General features: G+C 34.9%; 1 pseudogene; it reads left to right on the forward strand.

Moving 5' to 3' along the window:
- The first annotated feature begins 5,660 nt into the window (after positions 1–5,660).
- LOC140519296 (mitochondrial import receptor subunit TOM70 pseudogene) lies at positions 5,661–9,338 on the forward strand (annotated as a pseudogene).
- Positions 9,339–21,785: the final 12,447 nt, after the last annotated feature.

The raw sequence follows: 21,785 nt of genomic DNA on the forward strand, positions 1-21,785 counted from the left end.
CTAAGTGATTTGACCAGATTTACAAAGCATATAAATGGAATGGGGATGTAGTACTAAAACTTACATCTCTAGACTCCTAGTCCAATATAATGGACTGAACTAAGAGTCAGACACCCATGTTTAATCTTGGCTATTCCACAAACTAATGGTATGACCTTGGATACATAACCTAACAACTCTTTGATCATTTTGTTATCTGTGAAATGGTGATAGTAATACCTGTGCTTTTTGTCAAATACAACTATCCATCCATCCATCCATCCATCCATCCATCCATCCATCCATCCATCTATCCATAGATGTTCTATTTAATTTCAAATACAACCTCATAGATGTAAAGATCTAAAAATGGATCAATAGATAGATATAGATGGATAGTTAGATATATTTATAGATATACATGTACATATGTGTACACTGGTCCTTCCATCTGCCTATCCTCTACCAATGATAACTTGATATATCCTAGACATCATCCAGGAAAGCAATTCCTATGGAGAAGGGGTTAGTCATCTATATCAACTGCTGACCTCTTTCAAACTATGCGATGGGCAAGCCTGTCTAGCTGAAGCAAGAAAGCATGCTTAGGGAGAGATGAGAGGTATCATGTGTTAAGCAAGTCAAACTACCACCACCATTTGATCACAACCTTTCCTGAAACCCTTATGAAGATAGCTCAGGATTTTTTTGGGAGGAGGGTATATGGACATATGTAAATGTTTGCTTAATGGACATGGAGATCCATGTGCATAGCACACATGGAGATATAGACAGATCCATTCATGCAGAAATATAATTAGAAGCAAAAAATACTCTTAGAAATTCTCTAAATTAAGGGTTCTCAATCAAAGGTCCATATGATGCCAAAGAGTCTGTGAAGACATTTCAAAATGTCAATGAAGCTGGCTAAGAAAAAAATCCATTTTTATTTTCACTAATCTCGAACTGAAATTTAACACTTCCTGCAATTATTTAAAACATCATTCTGAGGAGTCTATATATTTTGTCAAACTGTGAAAAGGGTCTGTGAAACACACACACACACACACACACACACACACACACACACACACACACACACACACACTAATCTCTGATCTTGTCTATCCTTCACATTTTCCAGGTAAGAAAACTGAGCAATGCAACTTTCTCAAACCTGCATATATTAGTAGCAGAACTGGGACCAGAAACCTTAAAGTCCAGTGTCATTTCTACTTCACTAACTTAAGCTGGAAGTGCTTGCTTCGATATTGGCTTTGATATCTATGGGAAAGGCCAAGGCAGATTTTTCAAGATAAATGGAATGAACATAGTGAATAACCTGAACAAAGGATTAAAAATGTTGAGGAATGAAGAACTTCTAATGTCTGTGACAATAACAATACCGTTTACAGATGTTCTTTCTCCCCACCTCCAATAATGCTTCAGTGAACCTCAAAAATAATTTTAAAAAAAGTTTGCTCTTTCTGGATATCTTGATGCAGTCCTAATGCATGGTGGGTATATCTCTTTTTCCTACTCAAGCAATGTTCACAGCAACATAACCATGATCAAAGCTTGCACTTGTACAAAACTGAATTTGGCAGCAACTGGTAGTTCTTTCATTATTATTAATTTTAATAAAACTAGCCATTTTCCACCTGACTGGTTTCATAACTGATGCTACTTTTCAGACAAATCCATGCTGTGAATAGGCAGGTAGAAATACTAAAGGACTATAATTTCTCCCAATTTTTGTCTCTGCCTTTTCTTCCCTGTTCATCTCTACTCACTCCATCAACTCCCAACACACACACACACACACACACACACACACATACACACACACACATCTGTTTTTCTTAAAGAAAATAAATGTCTCAATTTAACTTTCCCATTAAAACTCACATTTTGTGAATTAGATATTTACTATTTTATTTTCTTTTATTTTTTAGATCTAGTTCATTAGAGTTTATATAGACAGTTCTAGGATAGGTTACTATATTGCTAATAGCCCTTCACATTATATGTTCTATGATCTATTGGACAGATGGATAAAATGATTACCTTCTATAACTAAATAAAATTATTTACACATAAACTCATCTTCCATAGATTGCTGAAATCATCTTCATTATAACTGAGCAATTGAAACAATGTCAAGGATGATATGTACTTCATACCATTTCATTATGATTTTGATTTCTTTTTCTAAGGATATATACGTATATATACGTGTGTATGTATATGTATATACAGATACGTATGTGTGTATGTATGTATATATTCATATATATGTAAAAACACACACATATATATGTGTGTGTGTTCCCAAATTTATGTAACACTTTAAGTTTTACCGAGAGTTGTCTTTAAAATTACCTCTGAAATCAGAAAAAAAAAAAAAACTTATGGATTCTTAACCTTGGAATTGTGGCTAAAGGATGTGGCAGCTGACAGTGAGAATGGGAAGAGCAAACCTGAAACCTGTGAAATAATGTCATTTCCCATAGATCTGAAAACTAAAAATAACACCAAACTCAACAATTCTCTAATTTCCCTCCAGCCTTTTAGAGGTTGAATTTACATGGTGTCTTCCCTTTAACATCTAAGCCTCTTGAGGGAAGGAATGAGTATTTCCTTTTTCTGTGTCCCACACCACCTTAACATAATACCTGAGATTTAGTAAGTGCTTAATAAACGACTGTCTAATTGATTGAAAGAATAACTGGCTGAAGAGGTGTAGGAAAGCTTAGGTATTAGAAATAAGTTTCAAGTTGTGGTCAGAATCCATGTTAGGAATGTTTTTCTTTGAAGCCAATTTTCACAAATATTCACTAAAGTGAAAGTAGGTGAGGCAAGTATCTTTGCTGAGCAGTTTTTTCCCCCAACTGCAGTCAGCATGTTCTCCTCACATGCTTGACAGCAAGCTTACAAGCTGTTGGCATTTTTCACTTTCCAGTTAATTTAAAGGCGTTCTTTGAAATAAAAATTGTGCTTCTCTCATCACTACTTTTCAGCACTGAGAAGTGTTTGATAAAATCCCTGTGAGTAAACAGGCTTCAGATGGTGGTGGGCTAAGGTGAAGAGGGTATAGCAGAAGTAATCAGACAGAAAATGACATTGAGTGTGTTTTCAGCTCTGACAAGATTGTGTTAGTTAGAATTTAGTTAGTTGATAGTCCAACACATTTTCCTTTCATGTCACTAGTTATTTAATTGCTGAACTTTATAATTACAAATGGTAGTGGAATTTTGAAATGGTGAGAGGTATTTTAAAATAGGTAAATTTAAATCTCATTTCCTGAATGTCTGTGGAAGAAATTTTTTTTAAACCTACTTTGAGTGATCCCATGGCTCTATTATTTTTGAGTTTTGATCCTGCGTAACTGTGGGAATGTTAGTCTTAATAATATGGGACTCAAAGTAATATGGTGGAACACTGGACTGGGTCATTCAGTCAACAATCATGTGTTAAGCATCTAGTATGTGGCAATAAGTCAGTCAGTAAGCATTAATTAAAAACCTGCTATGTGCCAGGCACTGTACTAAGTACTGAGCATATCAAAAATGAATAATTAAATAAGTGCCTTCCCTTGAAAAACTCAATTTAATTGTGGAGGAGAGAAATATGAAAATACATAAGTGTGTGCAAGATGCATACACATATATACATATAGATATCTGTCTGTATCTGTATCTATCTTTCTGTATCTATCTGTCTATCTATCTGTCTGTCTCAAGGGACTGGGGAAAGACCTCCTGAAGAATATAGGATTTAAACTCAGTCTTGAAAGAACACAGAGAAACAGACATGAAGGTAAAGAGACAGAGTATTTAGGCATGAGGAACATGTAGTGCAGGAACACAGAGATGGGGGATAGAATGCCAAGAGACCCAGGTGCTAATCTCACCTCTGGCAATAAGTGACTGTAATTTTGGGTAATAATGAGTTTAAACATGTTTCTATTGTGATTTATAAAACCCTTTACATATAGTTTCTTCATACGTACATATGGTCTTTTCATAGCGGCTCTCTAGTGTAGCTATTATGACCCCAGTTTAACAGGCGAAGAGATAAATTCACAAAGTCAGTCATTTGCCCAAAGTTAGGACTTAAGTTCAAGTACATGGTCCCTGAATCCATCTGAGTTCAAAACTTTCATTACATTATAAAGTTACTACTGCTCTAGAGTGTTGGACTTAAGACTCAGGAAGGCCTTGGTTAAAATTCTTAGTTACTCACTAGCTTGGAAAAATTATGAACTCTTCTTGGCCTCAGTTCCATATCATTTAATGAAGGTGTTTGACTAAGTAGCCTTTGAGATCATTTTCAGCATTAAATCCAGGATCCTATGTTTCTTATTGTAAAGTGAGTAGGCTGCACTGACTGCCAGATTTCCCATTATATCTGAAATATTATAATTCTTAATATTACATTTGAGAGATTATATTTGGAGATCCAATATATAAAATAGTAATACGTTTTCCACTTTCTGCTCAGATTACATAGAACAAACACGATAGCCTTAGGGTAACATTATATAAAATATTAGTTGCTCTGTCTGGTTATCTATAATTTATCCTTAGACTTATTCCTTTGCTAAGATAAAGCAGTTATTGCTGTCCCTATTTTTCAGATGATGTAATGTGCCCAAGGTGACTCAATCAGTTTCAGATTAAAGCCATGGTAAAAAAAATAGTTCAGGCTTGGTCCTCTAATTTTAAAACTCTTTGGGTTTTAACACTAAGGGAAATTGAAAAATAATATAAATTCATCTTCAGCAACTGTTGTCTTACTTTTCAGTTTTTTAACCCTATTGTAAAGTATACCCAGCTTGCCATTTTTTCATTTATGCTGTTGTGTTATATGTCTTCGTAAATATACACATATCTTCTATCTCTAATAAAAACATATTGAAAGAAGGAACTGCATCTTGTTTTTATCTTTGTTATATTTTTAAAAGTTGACTATTCATAATAAACATTATTCCCATAGTGGCAAAACACAATTCCCCAACCTATTCAACTCTAGCATCCTCTGTCTCCAACCCACATTAAACATAGAAGAATATGACCAAATCTCAGCTCTCAGAGGAGAAATTGAAAGAGTTCACTGTTCACTGATCACTTCTTGAAAGAACTGCCAAAATGAAAACTGTCAGGAATATTATAGTCAAATTCCAGAGATCCAAGGTCAAGAAGAAAATATTCAAGCATCCAGAAAGAAAGAAAAAAAAAAAACTCAGATATCATGTAGCCACCATTGGGACTGCACAAGATTGACCAGTTTTTACATTAAAGGAGCAGAGGGCTTAGAACATGGTATTCTAGAAGGCAAAGGAGCGAAGATTAAGAATCACTTAGCCAGCAAAACAGAGTATAGTCCTTTAGGGGAAAAATGGATATTTAATGAAATTAAAGATTTCTAAGCATAAATGATGAAAAGACTAGAGTTGAAAAGAAAATTTGAATTTCATATAAAAGAATCAAGAGAAATTTTAAAAAGGTAAACAAAAAATATTAAGGTGCAAGTGTTTATATTCCTACACAAGAAGATGATACTTCTAACTCCTAAGAACATTATCAATATAAGGGCAATTGGAAGAAATATACATAGACAGAGGGGATGGATGTAAGATGATAATGATGAGATATCTAAAAATAAAAGAAAATTAAGAGATGATAAAGAGAAATGCAATGGGAGAAGGTGAAGCAAGAGGTAGAGCACATTAAATTATCTCATATAAAAGAGGTCTAAAAGAAATTTTACATTGGTGGGGAAGATGGACAAGTTGGGGAAGTATTTGAACCTTACTTTCATTGTAATTGGATCAAAGAGGGAGTGATATATACAGCCAGTTGAGTACAGAAATCTATGTTAATTTGCACGTGGGGAAGGAATTAAGGATGATAGAAGGAAAGACAAATTGGGGGAGGCAATAGTTAGAAGTAAAATATTTTTGAGGACAGACAGGCTACACGGAAAAAGAGAATAACAGTAATGGGGGAAAATATATATTGCCCTGATTAACAGAAAAGGAAATAGAACATTTAAATAATCCCAATTTAGAAAAAGAAATTGAATGAGCCATCAATGAATTCCTCAAGAAAAGTCCCAGTGTCAGATAGATTTGCAGCTGAATTCTACCAAACATTTAAAGAACAATTAATTCAAATACTACATGAACTATTTGGGAAAATATGCAAAGGAGTCTTACTAAATTCTTTTTATGACACAAATATCATGCTGATGCCTAAACCAGGAAAAGTTAAAACACAGAAAGAAAACTTTAGACTGATTTTCCTAATATGGATGCAAACAAAATGAAATAAAATATTAGCCAGGGGGTTACAGAGATATATCACAAAAATCATACACTATGAGCAGATGGGATTTATGCCAGGAGTGCAGGGTTGGTTCAATACTAGGAAAACTATCAGCATAATTGACCATATCAATAACAAAACCAACAGAAATCATACGATTATCTCAATAGATGCTGGAAAATCCTTTGGCACAATACAATACCCATTCCTATTTTTTCTATTTTTATTTCTTAAAAATCTTTGTTTAGCATTTTATTTCCCTCCAGTTATATGTAAAACCAATTATTAACATTTCTTCTTAAGACTTTGAGTTCCAAATTCTCTCCTTTCCTCCCTCTATACTTGCTTCATTAAGAAGCCAAATAATTTGATATAGTTTACATAGGTATAGTCATGCAAATATTTCCATATTAAAAATAGTATGCTTCAATCTGTGTTCAGATACCATCAGTTCTTACTCTGGGGATGGATAGCATTTTTCATTTTAAGTCCTTCCAAGCTGTCTTGGATCATCGTACTGCTGAGAATAACATTCACAGTTGATCAACTTACAACCTTACTCTTACTTTGTACATAGTACATTTGACTTTGTATCAGCTGATGCAAGTCTTTCCAGGTTTTTCTGAGAGCATCTTCCTCATCATTTCTTATACTACAATAGTATTCCATCACAATCACATAGAGCAATTTGTTCAGCCATTTTCCAAGTGATGGGCATTCCCTCAATTTCCAATTCTTTGCCATTAGGAAAGAGCTTCTATAAAAGTTTTGTTGTTGTTGTTTGTTTTTACAGATAGGTCCTCTTTCTTTTTCTTTAATCTCATTTGGGATATAGATCTAACAGTGGTATTGCTAGGTCAAAGGGGACTTTATAGCCCTTTGGGCTTCCAGATTGCTCTACAGAATGGTTAAATCAGTTCACAACTCCACCAACAATGCACTAATGTCTCATTTCCCCCACATCCCCTCCAATATTAGTCATTTTCTTTCTCTGCCCTATTAGTCAATCTAATAGGTATGAGATGGTACTATAGAATTATTTTAACTTGCATTTCTCCAATCAATAGTGATTTAGAGCATTTTTTAATATGACTATAAATAGCTTTCATTACTCCATCTGAAAACTTCATATCTTTTAATCATTTAGCAACTGAGGAATACACCCATTCCTATCAAAATTAATTATAGGGGTCTCTTTTTGTCATTCAGTGGCTGTCTCTCACTGGCATGCTCTCTGGGACTGGAGTAGCCTGGGAAGGGCTGCAACTGAAGAGTGGGCAGTCACATGTAAGACCCTAGAGTCATCTGGGGTGGAGGTCCCCATTGTAAGGGGTAGGATAGCCAGTGGGGCAGCTGGTCCAGGCATGGGGGCCTGTTTCACTGGCAACTGGAGTTGGCTGTTGGGGTGCCACCTACTTGTACATGAGAATCTGGAAGCAATCATGTTAGGACACTGGAAGCCTCAGCCTGGGTTTTTCGGGGAAGAGGTGGAGACCTCAAAAGGAGCAATGATAGGGAGATCCCAAGGACAAGGCCAACCTATCCCTGAACCTGGGCCCACAGTGGGTCAGGATGACAGGAGAACACCTGCGCTTATTAGGAGATGAGCCTTCTTTATGGAGGGCAAGCAGCAAAAAGCAAAGGCAACAAATATTTTAAATCAGGAAAATATGAACAAGCCATTCAGTGCTTTACAGAGGTCATCAATTTATGCCCTGCAGAGAAAAAAGCTGACCTTTCTCTATTTTATCAGAACAGAGCTATTGCATTTGAACAACAACAAAAGTGGAAAGAAGTTGCACAAGATTGTGCAAAGGTTGCTGAGCTTAATCCCAGATATGTGAAAATTCTCTTTAGACATGGAAAAGCCCATGAGAAACTAGACAAAGCAAGTTTTTAGAAGATATCACAACAGTTTGAATTTTAGAAGCCTTCCAGAACCAAAAAGCATGCTGTTAGCTGACAAAGTTCCTAAACTTCTTGGGAAAGAAAAGACCAAAATGAAATACAAGGATCGTAAGCCTCTGATGCCATCTCCACAGTTCATTAAATCTTACTTTTAGTTCCTTCACTGATGACCTCGTCTCTCAGCCTATGCTTAAAGGAGAGAAGTCTGATGAAGATAAAGAGAAGGGGAAGCATTAGAAGTAAGAGAAAACTCTGGATATTTAAAGGCCAAGCAACATATGGAAGAAGAAAACTACGATAAGGTCATAAATGATTGCACAAAAGACATAGAAGCTGGAGGTAAACATACAGCTGAAGCACTGTTGCTAAGAGCCATCAGCATGGAAGATGCTAATGTGAAGCTTCTTGCCCTGAAAAAGAGGCAGCATGTATATGCAACAATAGCAGCCTTTGGTCTCTTCATGGGATTTTAACATGGCAGTAAATATTGATCCCCAGAATGCATACGTCTACCAGCACAGAAAACAGTTAAAGATCCTTCTTGACCAGTCTGAAGAAGCAGTGACAGATTTCGATGAATACATTAGAATATGGCCTGATTTTGCCCTGGCCCAAGTTCAGAAGTATTATTCACTGTGCCATTAAGTTTATACAGGAAATAGTTCTACAAGAGCCCAGGAAACTATGAAAGACTTTGAGGATGTCATGAAGAAATTTCCTAGATGTGTTGAAGGCTATGTATTGTATTCCCAGGCACTAACAGATCAGCAACAATTTTACAAAACAGATGAAATGTATGATACATGTATTGAATTGGAACCAGACAATATCACAAGATATGTTCAAAAAGGTTTACTTCAGTTTCAGTGGAAGAAAAATCTACAAAAAGACTTGAAACTTATTAGCAAGGCCATTGAAATCAACAAGTATGATTTTGCATATGAAACAATGGAAATCATTGAAATATAGAAGGGAAATAGGGATAAAGCCATTGACATGTTCAGCAAGGCAATAAACCTAGTCAAATCCGAAATGGAGATGGCATACATCTTCACTTGGTGATGCTGCTATACTCAGACAGAAGTTGCAAACAAATGCAGATTAAAGCATCCTACATTGTAAAACAGATTGGAAAGGAGAAAAACAACCCTTTCTTTAGCTATCTGCCCATACTTCAGCTGCTTGAGCCCTACAGACATGATCATAGACTCTGCTGAATGGTGGAACTTAGTTTTTCCATTTGTGGTGCTTGTCATTTGTTACATCTGTTTAATGTTTAGGTGTTGTGGGAGTGACTGTTCAAGGAAGCTTGTGGTGTTGAAGCTTATTCCTTAATGCAATGGAAAGGGATATCTAAGGCAATGTTTCCAAGGAAACAAAGAATATTTTGGCCATGCAAATTAAAAACTCAAATTTGTTCATGGGGAGTGGTGGAGGGAGTTGGGAAGAGTGAGTATGTTTTGGATCATTTGGGGTACATATGTGTGTATGTGCCTGTGTGTGTGCATATGTATATACATCACTACATGTTGGTTTTTAAAATAATATGGCAAGTGCTATAAAATGCATTTCTTTTATATGCAATTAATTCCTATGGGTTGGTTATTTGTTTGTAAAAGGAGATATAGATAGATGAGAGAGAGAGAGAGAGAGAGAGAGAGAGAGAGAGAGAGAGAGAGAGAGAGGTTTTTTGTTTTTTCAGTTAACTTGAGGGAGAACCTTAATTATAACCAGAGGTACTATTGCCTTCTGCATAACTCAAGGAAGAATTTGGTGGAAGTTATGGATCAATCTGATCATTTTCCACAGTGACACCAATAAATGATGAGAAATATAAATAGCTTCAAAACAAACTTGCTGTAGTAAACTCTGCAACAACAAAAAATCTGTTTGGAAGGGCTTGTAGGCTGGAAAAATTAGAAGATAACTTTAATAATATTGCTGCTGTTGGGGGAGAAGACCACTCAAGAGGTAAAGGAGATGTTTTTGTTAAGGCCTGAGACAATTTTCTGAACTTGGTACTGCTAGATTTAACGGGGCACAGTTTTTAAAAAAAAATTTAAAGACTGACATAAATGTATATATATGTATGTATATGTGTATGTATGTATGTCTATGTGTATATATAAAATATGCATGTGTATATGTATGTATGTATATTTATATATACATATATATATGTATGTAAACCTAAACTAAAATGGAATGAGTACAATACATGGAAACGCTTGATTTAAAATAGCTAATAAAGAAAATTTGGTGAAGAAATGTGCATTTATCAAGGTCTTAAATGTTACTGCCAAATGCGTGGTATTTCCTGAAGTGGAAAAGTGTTTGAGTGTTTCATCAAGTTACAGTAAACAGAGTTAGAAAAAATACCTTTTTTGAGGCACTACTTTTTAATGTAAAATTATGTGTGGGGGATGTCTTTAGTTTTTATTCAGTAAACCATTTGTTCTTAGGTCCTACTTACCAATAACTAAAAAAAAATTTTTATAATTTAGGAAAACTGACTGTCTGTTTATATTTTTATCCTTATTCAACTTACAACCACAGCTGGTTCAGGTGGGTTGCTTAAAATTCCTCTGATTCTCTTAAAAGCATTTTTATTACCACGGCCTTATTTTCTTTGACACTGATATTTTCTTCTAGCACTCTCTCTTCTTTCACCTTGGGGAGAGGTAGAAAAAAAGCACTCTAAGGAAAATGGTGCATGTGCCATTCAATATTATCATACCAAATGCTTATAAACTGTTTCCTGTTCTTGAAATGTTTGAAACTGCACTTAAAGCTACATTTGTCTAGAACTTTTTGAAATGAACTCACTTAAATTCACCAAATCAATATTATATGAAAAACCTCGAAAGAACATAGAAATAACCAGATATTTCCTTAAAATGATAAATAATATCCATCTAAAACCATCAGCAAACATTATCTGTAATGGGGATAAGCTAGAAGTTTTTCCAATAAGATCAGGGCTGAAAAAAGAATGTCCATTACTATTGTTCATTATTGTACTAGAAGTGTTAGTTATAGCAATAAGGGAAGAAAAAGAAATTGAAGGAATTAGAATAGCCAATGAGGAAATAAAACCATGACTCCTTTTGATGATATGGTGGTATACATCGAAATCCTAGAGAATCAATTTTGAAAAATCTTGAAATAATTAAGAACTTTAGAAAAATTGCAGGATAGGATAAAAATAAACCCACAAAAGTCATCATCATTTCCTTGTATGACCAACAAAGCTCAACTGTAAGAGAAATTCCATTTATTATAACTGTAAACAATATAAAATACTTGGAAGTCTACCTGCCAAGACAAATCCAGGAACTACATTAACAACATTACAAAACACTTTTCACACAAATAAAGGTAGATCTAAGTAACTGGGAGATTATTAATTGGTCATGGATAGGCTTAGCGAATAGAATTAAAATGCCAATTCTGCCTAAACTTATTTACTTATTCAGTTTCATACCAATCAAACTAGTAAAACATATTGTATAGAGCTAGAAAAAATCACAACAAAATTTATCTGGAAGAATAAAAAATCAAAAAAAACCTAGGGAATTAGTGAATAAAAAAAAAAGCAAAGTAAAGTAGCCTACCAGTACCAGACGATTTCAAACTATGCTGTAAAGCAGGAATCATGAAAAATATCTGGTACTGACTGAGAACTAGAGGGGTAACCAGTGAAATAGATTAAGTATATGTGAACATACTAGCCTTGTGCTTGATAAACCCAAAGACCCCAGCATGTGGGATGAGAACTTTCTGTTTGAAAAAAAGAAAAAAACCTATGGGAAAACTTGAAAACAATACTACTGAAACTAGGTATAGACCAACATATCACACTGTACTTATAGCAAGATAACTTCAAATTGGATATGTGATTTAGACATAAAGAAAAATGTAGCACATTAAGAAATCAAGTAATAGTCTATCTGTCAGATCCACAGAAAAGGTAAGAATTTATAACCAAATAAGAGACAGAGAAAATTATGAAATGTAAAATAGGTAATTTTGATTATGGTAAATTAAAAAGGTTTTGGACAAACAAAACCTGTGCAACCAAGAAGGAAAGCAAAAAGCCTGGGAAATAATCTTTACAACAAGTATCTCTGATAAAGACCTCATTTTTCAAATATATAAAGAACTGACTCAAATTTATAAGAATGCAAGCCATTTCCCAATTGATAAATAGTCAAAATATATGAACAGGCAGTTTGCAGATGAAGAAATGAAAGATATCTCTTGCCCTATGAAGAAATGTTCTAAATCACTTTTGATTAAAGAAATGGAGATTAAAACAATACTCCTCACACCTATCAGATTGAATAACATGACAGTAAAGAAAAACCATAAATGTTGGAGAAGATTTGGGAAAATTGGGACACCGATGCATTGTTGGTGGAGTTGTGAAGTGAAGTAACCATCCTGGAGAGCAATTTGGAGCTGTACCCAAAGGGCAACCAAACTGTGTACACCCTTTGATCCAGCAATGACACTACTCGGTCTGTATCTGAAAGAGATCATAAAAAAGAGAAAAAGACCTAGATGAAAATACACACACATATATGTATATACAAAACAAAACATAACACAGGAGAAAATATTCTGCTTCTTTTTTCTTTCCACAGTTCTTTCTCTGGATGTGGAGGGCATTTTGCCTCAAGAGTCCATTGGGGATGTTTTAGGTTCTTGCATTGCTGTGAAGGGCTAAGTCTACCTTCCAGTGGTTGTTATTATGTACCATGTTCTCCTGGTTATGCTTGTTTTACTGAGCATCAATTCATATAAGTACTTCCTGGCCTATCTGAAGCCTTCCTGTTCAGCAATTTTTATAGAACAATAGTATTCCATATTCATATATTCATATACCAAGACTTGTTCAGCCATTTCCCAATTAATGGGCATCCCCTCAATTTCCAGTTCTTGACCACCACAAAGAGAGCTATTGCAAATATTTTTGCACATGGGGGATCTTTTCCTTATTTTATGATCTCTTTGGGATACAGCCCTAGAAGCAATATTGCTGGGACAAAGAGAATGCACATTTTTGTAGCCCTTTGGGCATAGTGCCAAATTGTTCTCTAGAATATTTGGATCAGCTCACAGCTCCACCAACAATTAGTGTTCCAACTCTCCCAGATCTTCTCCAACATTTATCATCTTCCTGTTTGTCATGTTAGCCACTCTAATAGGTGTGATGTGGCACTTCAGAGTTGTTTTGATTTACATCTCCCTAATCAATAGTGATTTAGAGCATTTTTTCATATGACTATAGATAGCTTTGATTTCTTCCTCTGAAAACTGTCTTTTCATATGCTCTGACTATTTATCAATTACAAGAATGATCTGTATTCTTTTCAAATTTGACTCAGTACTGTATGTATTTTAGAATTTAGGCCTTTATTACCGACACTGGTTGCAATTTTTTTTTCCTTGTGCTCTGCTTGCCTCCTAATCTTGATTCCGTTGGGTTTGTTTGTGCAAAAAATTTCAATTTAACCTATTAAAATTATCCATTTTGCACTTCATAATGCTGTCTATCTCTTGTTTGGTCATAAGTTTCTCCATTCTCCGTAAATCTGGCAAATACACTATTCCTTGCTCCACTAATTTGTTTATAGCGTCAATCTTTATACCTAGATCTTTTATCCATTTGGACTTTATTCTTCTGTATGATATCAGGCATTGATCTATGCCTAGTTTCTGCCACACTGTTATTCAGCTTTCCCAGCAGTTTTTGTCAAACAGTGAGTTCTTACCCAGAAGCTGGGGTCCTTGGGTTTATGGAACAGTAGGTTGCTGTATTCATTAACTACTGTGTTTTGAGTCCCTAACCTACTCCCCTCTATTTCTCAGCCAGTACCAAGTGGTTTTGATGATTGCTGCTTTATAACACAATTTGAGATCTGATAGGGCTAGGCTACCTTTCCTACCATTTCTTTTCATTAGTTACTTTGATATTTTGGACTTTTTCTTCTTCCAGATGAATTTTGATATTATTTTTTCTAGCTCTAGGAAGTAATTATCTGGTAGTTTAATTTGTATGGCACTGAATAAGTAAATTAATTTACATAGAATTGTCATTTTTATTATATTAGCTTGGCCTACCTACAAGCAACTGATATTTTTCCACGTACTTAAATCTGACTTTCTTATATATTATCTGTCTATGAAAAAAGTCTTTTTTAATAATGTTCGTATAGTCTCGGTTTGTTTTGGCAGGTAGACTCCCAGGTATTTAATAGTGTCTATCATAGATTTAAATGGGATTTCTCTTTCTAACTCTTGTTGTTGGGCTTTGTTAGTAATATATAGAAATGCAGATGATGTATGTTGGTTTATTTTGTAACCTGCAACTTTGCCAAAGTTCTTTATTATGTAGCAACTCTTTTAATGGTGCCAAAAAGAAAGGAAATTGAGGGGGATGTCAATCATCAATTGGTGAATGGCTGAAATAGGTTGTCTTATATGAATGTAATGGAATACTATTGTGCAATAAGAATTGATGAGCAGAATGAAAAAACAAAAACATGAGAGATTTACATGAACTGATGCAAAGTCAAATGAACTGAACCAGAAGAAAACTGTATAAACAGTAATAGCAACATTGTGTGATGATCAACTATGAATAGCTATTCTCAGTAATACAATGCTCCAAAATGATTTACAAAGGAGTCGTGATAAATATGCTATCCACATCCAAAAAAGAACCAATGGACTCTGAAGGTAGATTGAAGCATACTATTTTCACTTTTTATGCTTTATTTTGGTCTATTTCTTTTTTTCCAGCTATGATTAATATGGAGATACAGTTCACATGGTTGAACATATATATATATTCTATATCAAATTACTTTCTATCTTAGGAAAAAGGGAAGGAAAGGAGGGAAAAAATTTGGAATTCAAAATTTTCCAAAAATGAATATTAAAAGTTGTCTGTACATATATTTTTTAGAGAAATAGAACACATAAGAAAGAAATGTCCAGGTTCTTTATCTGAACATGGTTTTCAGGTAGTTCAATAATTCTTAAACTATCTCTCCTCAATCTAGGTCACTTATTTTTTCCATTGAGAAATTTCATGTTTCCTTTTTTTTCATTCTTTTAATTTTGTTTGTTTCTTGATGTCTTATGAATTCATTAGTTTCTACCCCTCTAATTTTAATTTTTAAGAAATTATTTTCTTTAGTGATCCTTTACCTCCTTTTCCATTTGTCTAATTCTACTTTTTAAGGAGTTTTTAGTTTATTTTTGTACATCTTTTATTTTCTGATTGGCCACTTCTATTTTTAAGAATTTTTTCAATGTACTTTGTATATCTTACCAAGCAGTTGACTCTTTTTACAAAAAAATCTCTTAGATTACTCATTTGTTCTCATTTTTTCTCTCTTATTTGGCTTTTAAAATCATTTTGGAATTCTTTCACAAGTTCTTTATTTTGGGAGGGACACTGAGACCAATTCCATTTTTTTCTTTGAGACTTTGCATGTAGACATTTTGACATTTTTATCCTCTTCTCAGTTTGTGCTTGATCTTTCTTGACATCATAATAACTTTCTACTACCAGGTTCTTTCTGTAATAGTTAGGTTCTGCTCCTGGAGTGGAGACAATGCCAGAGATCAAGGTCCTGCAGCTAGCTAGTACTGGGCTTTAGGACCTAGCTTCTCATTTTCCCTGGAGCTTAGGCCTCACTACTGGCTAACACTGAGGACAGGGTCTCACTTCCGGCTTATACTGGACCTTAGGCCTTATTGCAGATTTGTGCCAAAAGAGAAGTTTCACTGGTGGTGCCTTTGGATGTGGCTTTGTCTCTGGCTTGTTTGTCTATTGTTCTCCCCTCCCATCTCGGTTTGACAGACCTTCCTTGCTGACTCTCCAAGCTGTTCTGTGCTGGTAAGCTACTTACTGCTCCAAAGTTGGTTCTTTTTTTTTCTTTAAGAACTTTGTTATTATTTTATTTGTTTTCAGTGATCTGCAATCACTTCCATATCTCCCTCCCCCCTCCCCCTCTGAGATGGCAAACAATTTTATATAGGTTCTACACATACATTCCTATTAAATAATTTTTCACCTTAGTCATGTTACATAGAAGAATTAAAATGAATGGGAGAAATCATAAACCAAACCGAAACATAATGCAAAAGAAAATGGTCTGTTACATTCTGCGATCGAATTCCATAGTTCTTTCTCTGGATGTGGAAGGCATTTTGCCATAAGAGACCATTGGAAATTTTTTAAGTCCTTGCATTACAATGAAGCTCTAAGTCTACCACAAAAAATTCCTCACACACTGTGGTTGTTGGTGTATATAAAGTTCTCTTGGTTCAGCTTGTTTCACTTAGCATCAGTTCATATAAGTCTTTCCAGGCCTCTCCAAAGTCTTCCTGTTCTTCATTTCTTGTAGCACAATAGTATTCCATTACATTCGTAAATCACAATTTATTCAGCCATTCCCCAACTGATGGGCATTTCCTTGATTTCCAGTTTTTGATCACCACAAAGAGTACTGCTATCAATATTTTTGTACATGTGGGACCCTTTCTCATTTTTATGATCTCTTGGGGATACAGTCCTAGAAGCAGTATAGTGTTCCAACTCTCTCAAATCTTGTCCAAGATTTATCATCCTCCTGTTTTATCATGTTAACCAATCTGATAGGTGTGGTGTGATATCTCAGTGTTGTTTTGATTTGCATCTCCCTAATCAATAGTGATTTAGAGCATTTTTTATATGATTATAGATAGCTTTGATTTCTTCTTCTGAAAGCTGCCTGTTCATATCCTTTGACCATTTATCAATTGGGGAATGACTTGTATTCTTGTACATTTGACTCATTTCTCTATATATTTTAGAAATGAGGCCTTTATCACAGAAACTAGTTGTAAAATTCTTTCCCAGTTTTCTGCTAACCTCCTAATTTTGTCTGCATTGGGTTTGTTTGTGCAAAAGCTTTTTCAATTTAATGTAATCAAAATTATCCATTTTGCACTTCATAATGTTTTTTATCTCTTGTTTAGTCAAAAACTCTTCCCTTCTTCATAAATCTGATAAATACACTATTACTTGCTCCACTAATTTGTTAATATTATCACTCTTTATACCTAGATCATGTACCCATTTGGACTTTATTCTTGTGTACAGTGTCAGGCATTGGTCTATGCCTAGTTTCTGCCACACTGTTATCTAGATCTTATTTTCTTCCAGATGAATTTTGATATTATTTTTTCTAACTCTACAAAATAATCGTCTGATTGTTTGATCGGTATGGCACTGAATAAGTAAATTAATTTAGGCAGAATTGTCATTTTTATTATATTGGCTTGTCCCACCCATGAGCAACTGATATTTTTCCACTTACTTAGATCTGATTTTATTTGTTTGAATAGTGTTTTGTAATTGTGTTCATATAGTCCCTGGGTTTGTTTTGACAGGTAGATTCCCAAATATTTTATATTGTCTACCATAGCTTTAAATGGAATTTCTTTTTCTATCTCTTGCTGCTGGGCTTTGTTAGCAATATATAGAAATGCAGAAGATTTGTGTGGGTTTATTTTGTAACCTGCAACTTTGCCAAAGTTGTTTATTATTTCTAGTAGTATTTTACTTGATTCTCTGGGACTCTCTAAGCATATCATAATATCTTGTGCAAAGAGTGAGAATAGTTTCTTCTTTACCTATTCCAATTCCTTCAATTTCTTTTTCTTCTCTTATTGCTGTAGTTAACATTGCTCGTATCATATTGAATGTTAGTGGTGATAATGGACATCTTTGTTTCACCCCTGGGCTATTGGAAATGCATCTAGCTTATCCCCAATGCATATAATGCTTGCTGAAGGTTTTAGGTAGATACTGCTTATAATTTTATGGAAAGTTCTATTTATTTCCATGTTCTCCAGTGTTTTCAATAGGAATGGGTGTTATATTTTGTCAAAAGCTTTTTCTACATCTATTGAGATGATTATTTGATTTCTGTAAGTTTTGGTGTTGATAATGTTTATAGTTTTCTTAATAGTGAACCAGCCCTGCATTCCTGGTACAAATCCTACCTGTACTGTAATGTATTATCCTTGTAATAATTTGCTGGTTGTCTGGAGGTGGATTTAAGAGAGTTCAAAGAATTTCTGCCTCACTGCTCCATGTTGGCACCAGAAGTTCCATTTGTCTTTCTTTCCATCTTTAAGCCATCATTGAATCCTAGTTCCCTGTGAATGACCTTTTCTAGTATCAATAATATTATCAATTATACCTGGCTGTCCAACTCACTGTAATGATGATGGAGTCAGACTCATCTTGCTTCCATGAGGTATCAAGAAGCAATAGAATTAAATTAAAAGAATGAAAAATAGAATAAAATATGAAATATCTCATTGGAAGAAAATGATCTGGAAAATAGATCAAGGAGAGATACTTTAAGAGTCGGTTGTTGCACTTCATTAACGAAGAAGACCAAAATGACAACATTGTGCAAGAATTAAGTTACAGTGTGGCTAATCAGACTAATATGAGCTCAGAGTGTTCTACCAAAGGTCAAGTACAAATACTCTATGTGAATATTTGGGGTGGATTCTCTAAATTTGTACATCTCACATTTCTTTTGATTTTCTTTATACTTTTTTCATAGAGCATAGTATCTTCTCTGATGAAGGTGCACCATGCTGAGCACTTTTGTGCTGATATCTCTCATGTGACACCATCAATTCCAAAGTTCTTAAGAGAGACCTTAAGAGTGTCCTCATATGGCTTCTTCTGGCCACTATGTAAATACTTTTCATGTGTGAGTTCTCCATAAAATGATTTGTTTGGCAAGCACATGTTTTGTATTTAAACTACATGGTCAGTCCATCACAGTTGTGCTCTCTGTGGTAGAGTTTGAGTGCTTGGAAGCTGAGTTTGAGAAAGGACCTCAATGTGTGGTACCTTATCCTGCCAGGTGATCTTCAGCATCTTCCTAAGACAATTCAAATGGAAGCAATTCAGTTTCCTGGCATGGCATTGCTATATCATCCAGATTTCACAGGCATATATAACAATGAGGTCAGCACAATGGCTCTGTATACCTTCAGTTGGGTATTCAGCCTAAGACATCTTCTCTCCCACACTTTCTTTCAGAGTCTCCCAAACACTCATCTGGAAATGTGTGTGTCAATCTCGTTATCAATGTGTACATCCATGGAAAGTGTACTACCAAGGTAAGTGAGCTTCTTCATGGTATTCAAAATTTCTCCATTTGCTGTAATTAATGGCTCCACCTATGGATGGTGTGGTGCTAGCTGATGAGCTCCTGTGTTTTCTTGGTGTTGATTGTTAGACCAAAATCAACACCAACAGCAGAGATCAATCTACGCTTTATTAATCTCAGCTTCCAATGCTGCACTGAATGTACAATCATGTGCAAACAGAATATCATGCACCAGCTCTCCTTCCATTTCAGTCTTGGCTTATAGCTTTTGCAAGTTGAAGGATTTACCATCAGTGCAGTACTTGACCTTGATGCCATATTTTTCCTCATTGAAGGCATTTGACAACATGGCTGAAAACATCATGCTTATAAAGCATGGGAGCAAGCAAATAGCCATGTTTCGCTGCACTAGTGACTGGGAAAGGTTCATTATCCAGAACCTGAGCAAGCATGTCATTATGAAAATGATGTACAATGCTGATGAATTTCTCCAAGCAACCAAATTTTGACACAATTTTTCGTAAGCTCTCATAAGTGACAATATCAAGGACTTAATCAGATCTGCAAACACTGTTACAGACCTCTATTCTGTTCCTGGCAATTCTTTTGGAGTTATTGGGCAGAAAACACCTCAGTGGCCACTCTTTGGCCCTTTCTGAAGTTGTACTGGCTCTCTGCTAGATAATCATCTTCCAGGTGAAAGATCAGGTTACTAAGGAGAACTCTGACAAGAATCTTGCCAACAATGATTAAAAGAGAGACACCACTGTGATTGTCATAAGACAATTTATTTCCTTTATTTTTATAGAGGATAATGGAGACATCCTTGAATTCCTAATGAATAGCCTACTCTTGTCATATAATCTGGAAAATCTCTGTCAGTTTTTATATGAATAATCAATCCCCAACTCTGTAAATCTCAGCTGGAATAGAATCAGCACCAGTTGCTTTGCCACCTGAAAGGAAGCTAATGGAATTCAAAAGCCCTTCATCAGTTGAAATTTTGCAAGGGAGGGATTGACTTCAACCTGAGGTAAATGGTCAATGGCTTCAGTATTGATTGAGGATAGTCTGTAGAGAACAATGTGGAAGGGTTCAGCTGATCTCTCTAGGATCATGTCCTTATCACTAATCAATGTGGCTCCATCATCACTGAATAGTTGGGACACACTATAGGTCTTTGGCTCATAAATAGCTTTCTGAACATCATACAAGTGTTTTGGACTGTGACTATCAGCATAAAACTAATATTCTTCTCCCTTCTAATTGAGCCGAGAATCCTGAATCTCACTAAGCTTTGCTTGTACTTTACTGTTGATGCAATATAATGTTGCTTTCTTAGAGATGGATGAACTATTCTGCTAGTTAACCCTATAGAATTCTTGTTTTTCATCTAGTGGCTTCTGAATTTCTCTATCATTTTCATCAAATCAGTCTTGATTTTTTAGAGTGTTCTGACCCAGATAAGCAAATGCAGTGCTATACATCGAATATTTGAAAATTGCCCACTTTTCTGCTCCACTGTTGCCAACTATATGTTGAAAACAAATTGTTACCACTCAAAGAAGAGTTCTCATCTTTTGACATTAATTCTTCTGGTGATCATTTTGCCTTTGGGACAAGGCCTTAAATGGGAATTTTAACTAGGAGAGAATAAGACTCCGTCCCACACATTGTCTTCAACACTCTCATATACTGTCTGTCTTTAATAATTATTTCTCTTTCTGAAAGCCATGATCAAACGATGAGCCTGAACATGAATTACAAGAAATTATTAAGGTAAACTGTTTTGATATCATAGAACAAGAAAGTAAAATAGAAATTGAAAGAATCCACTGATCACCTCTTGAAAGACATCCCCAAATGAAAATACGCAGGAATAGTATGGTCAAATTTCAGAGCTCCCAGGTTAAGGAGAAATATACTGAAAGTAGTTAGAAAGAAACAATTCAAAAATCCTGGAGCCATGGTCAGGATCACAAAAGATTTAACAGTTTCCATGTTAAAGGATCAGAGGCCTTGGAACATGATGTGTTATAAGACAAAAGAGCTAGTATTACAAGTAAGAATCACTTATATAGAAAAACTGAATATAATCCATGGGGGGACAAAGGAATAACTACTGTAATAGAAGACTTTCAAGTAATTCTGATGAAAAACTAGAGCTGAATAAACAATTTTACTTTCAAATACAATTCTCAGTAGAAACAAAAAAAGGTAAACACAGAAGGGAAATCATAAGGGAATAAATAAGTTTAAAATTTTAGATTCCTATATGGAAAGAGAATACTTGTAATTCCCAAGAACATTATGATTTTTAGGGCAGTCAAAAAGAGTATACATGAGGGCAGGGGACAAAGCAAAGATGATG

The sequence above is a fragment of the Notamacropus eugenii genome, chromosome 1 (genome assembly GCF_028372415.1).
Source record: "Notamacropus eugenii isolate mMacEug1 chromosome 1, mMacEug1.pri_v2, whole genome shotgun sequence".
NCBI lineage: Eukaryota > Metazoa > Chordata > Mammalia > Diprotodontia > Macropodidae > Notamacropus > Notamacropus eugenii.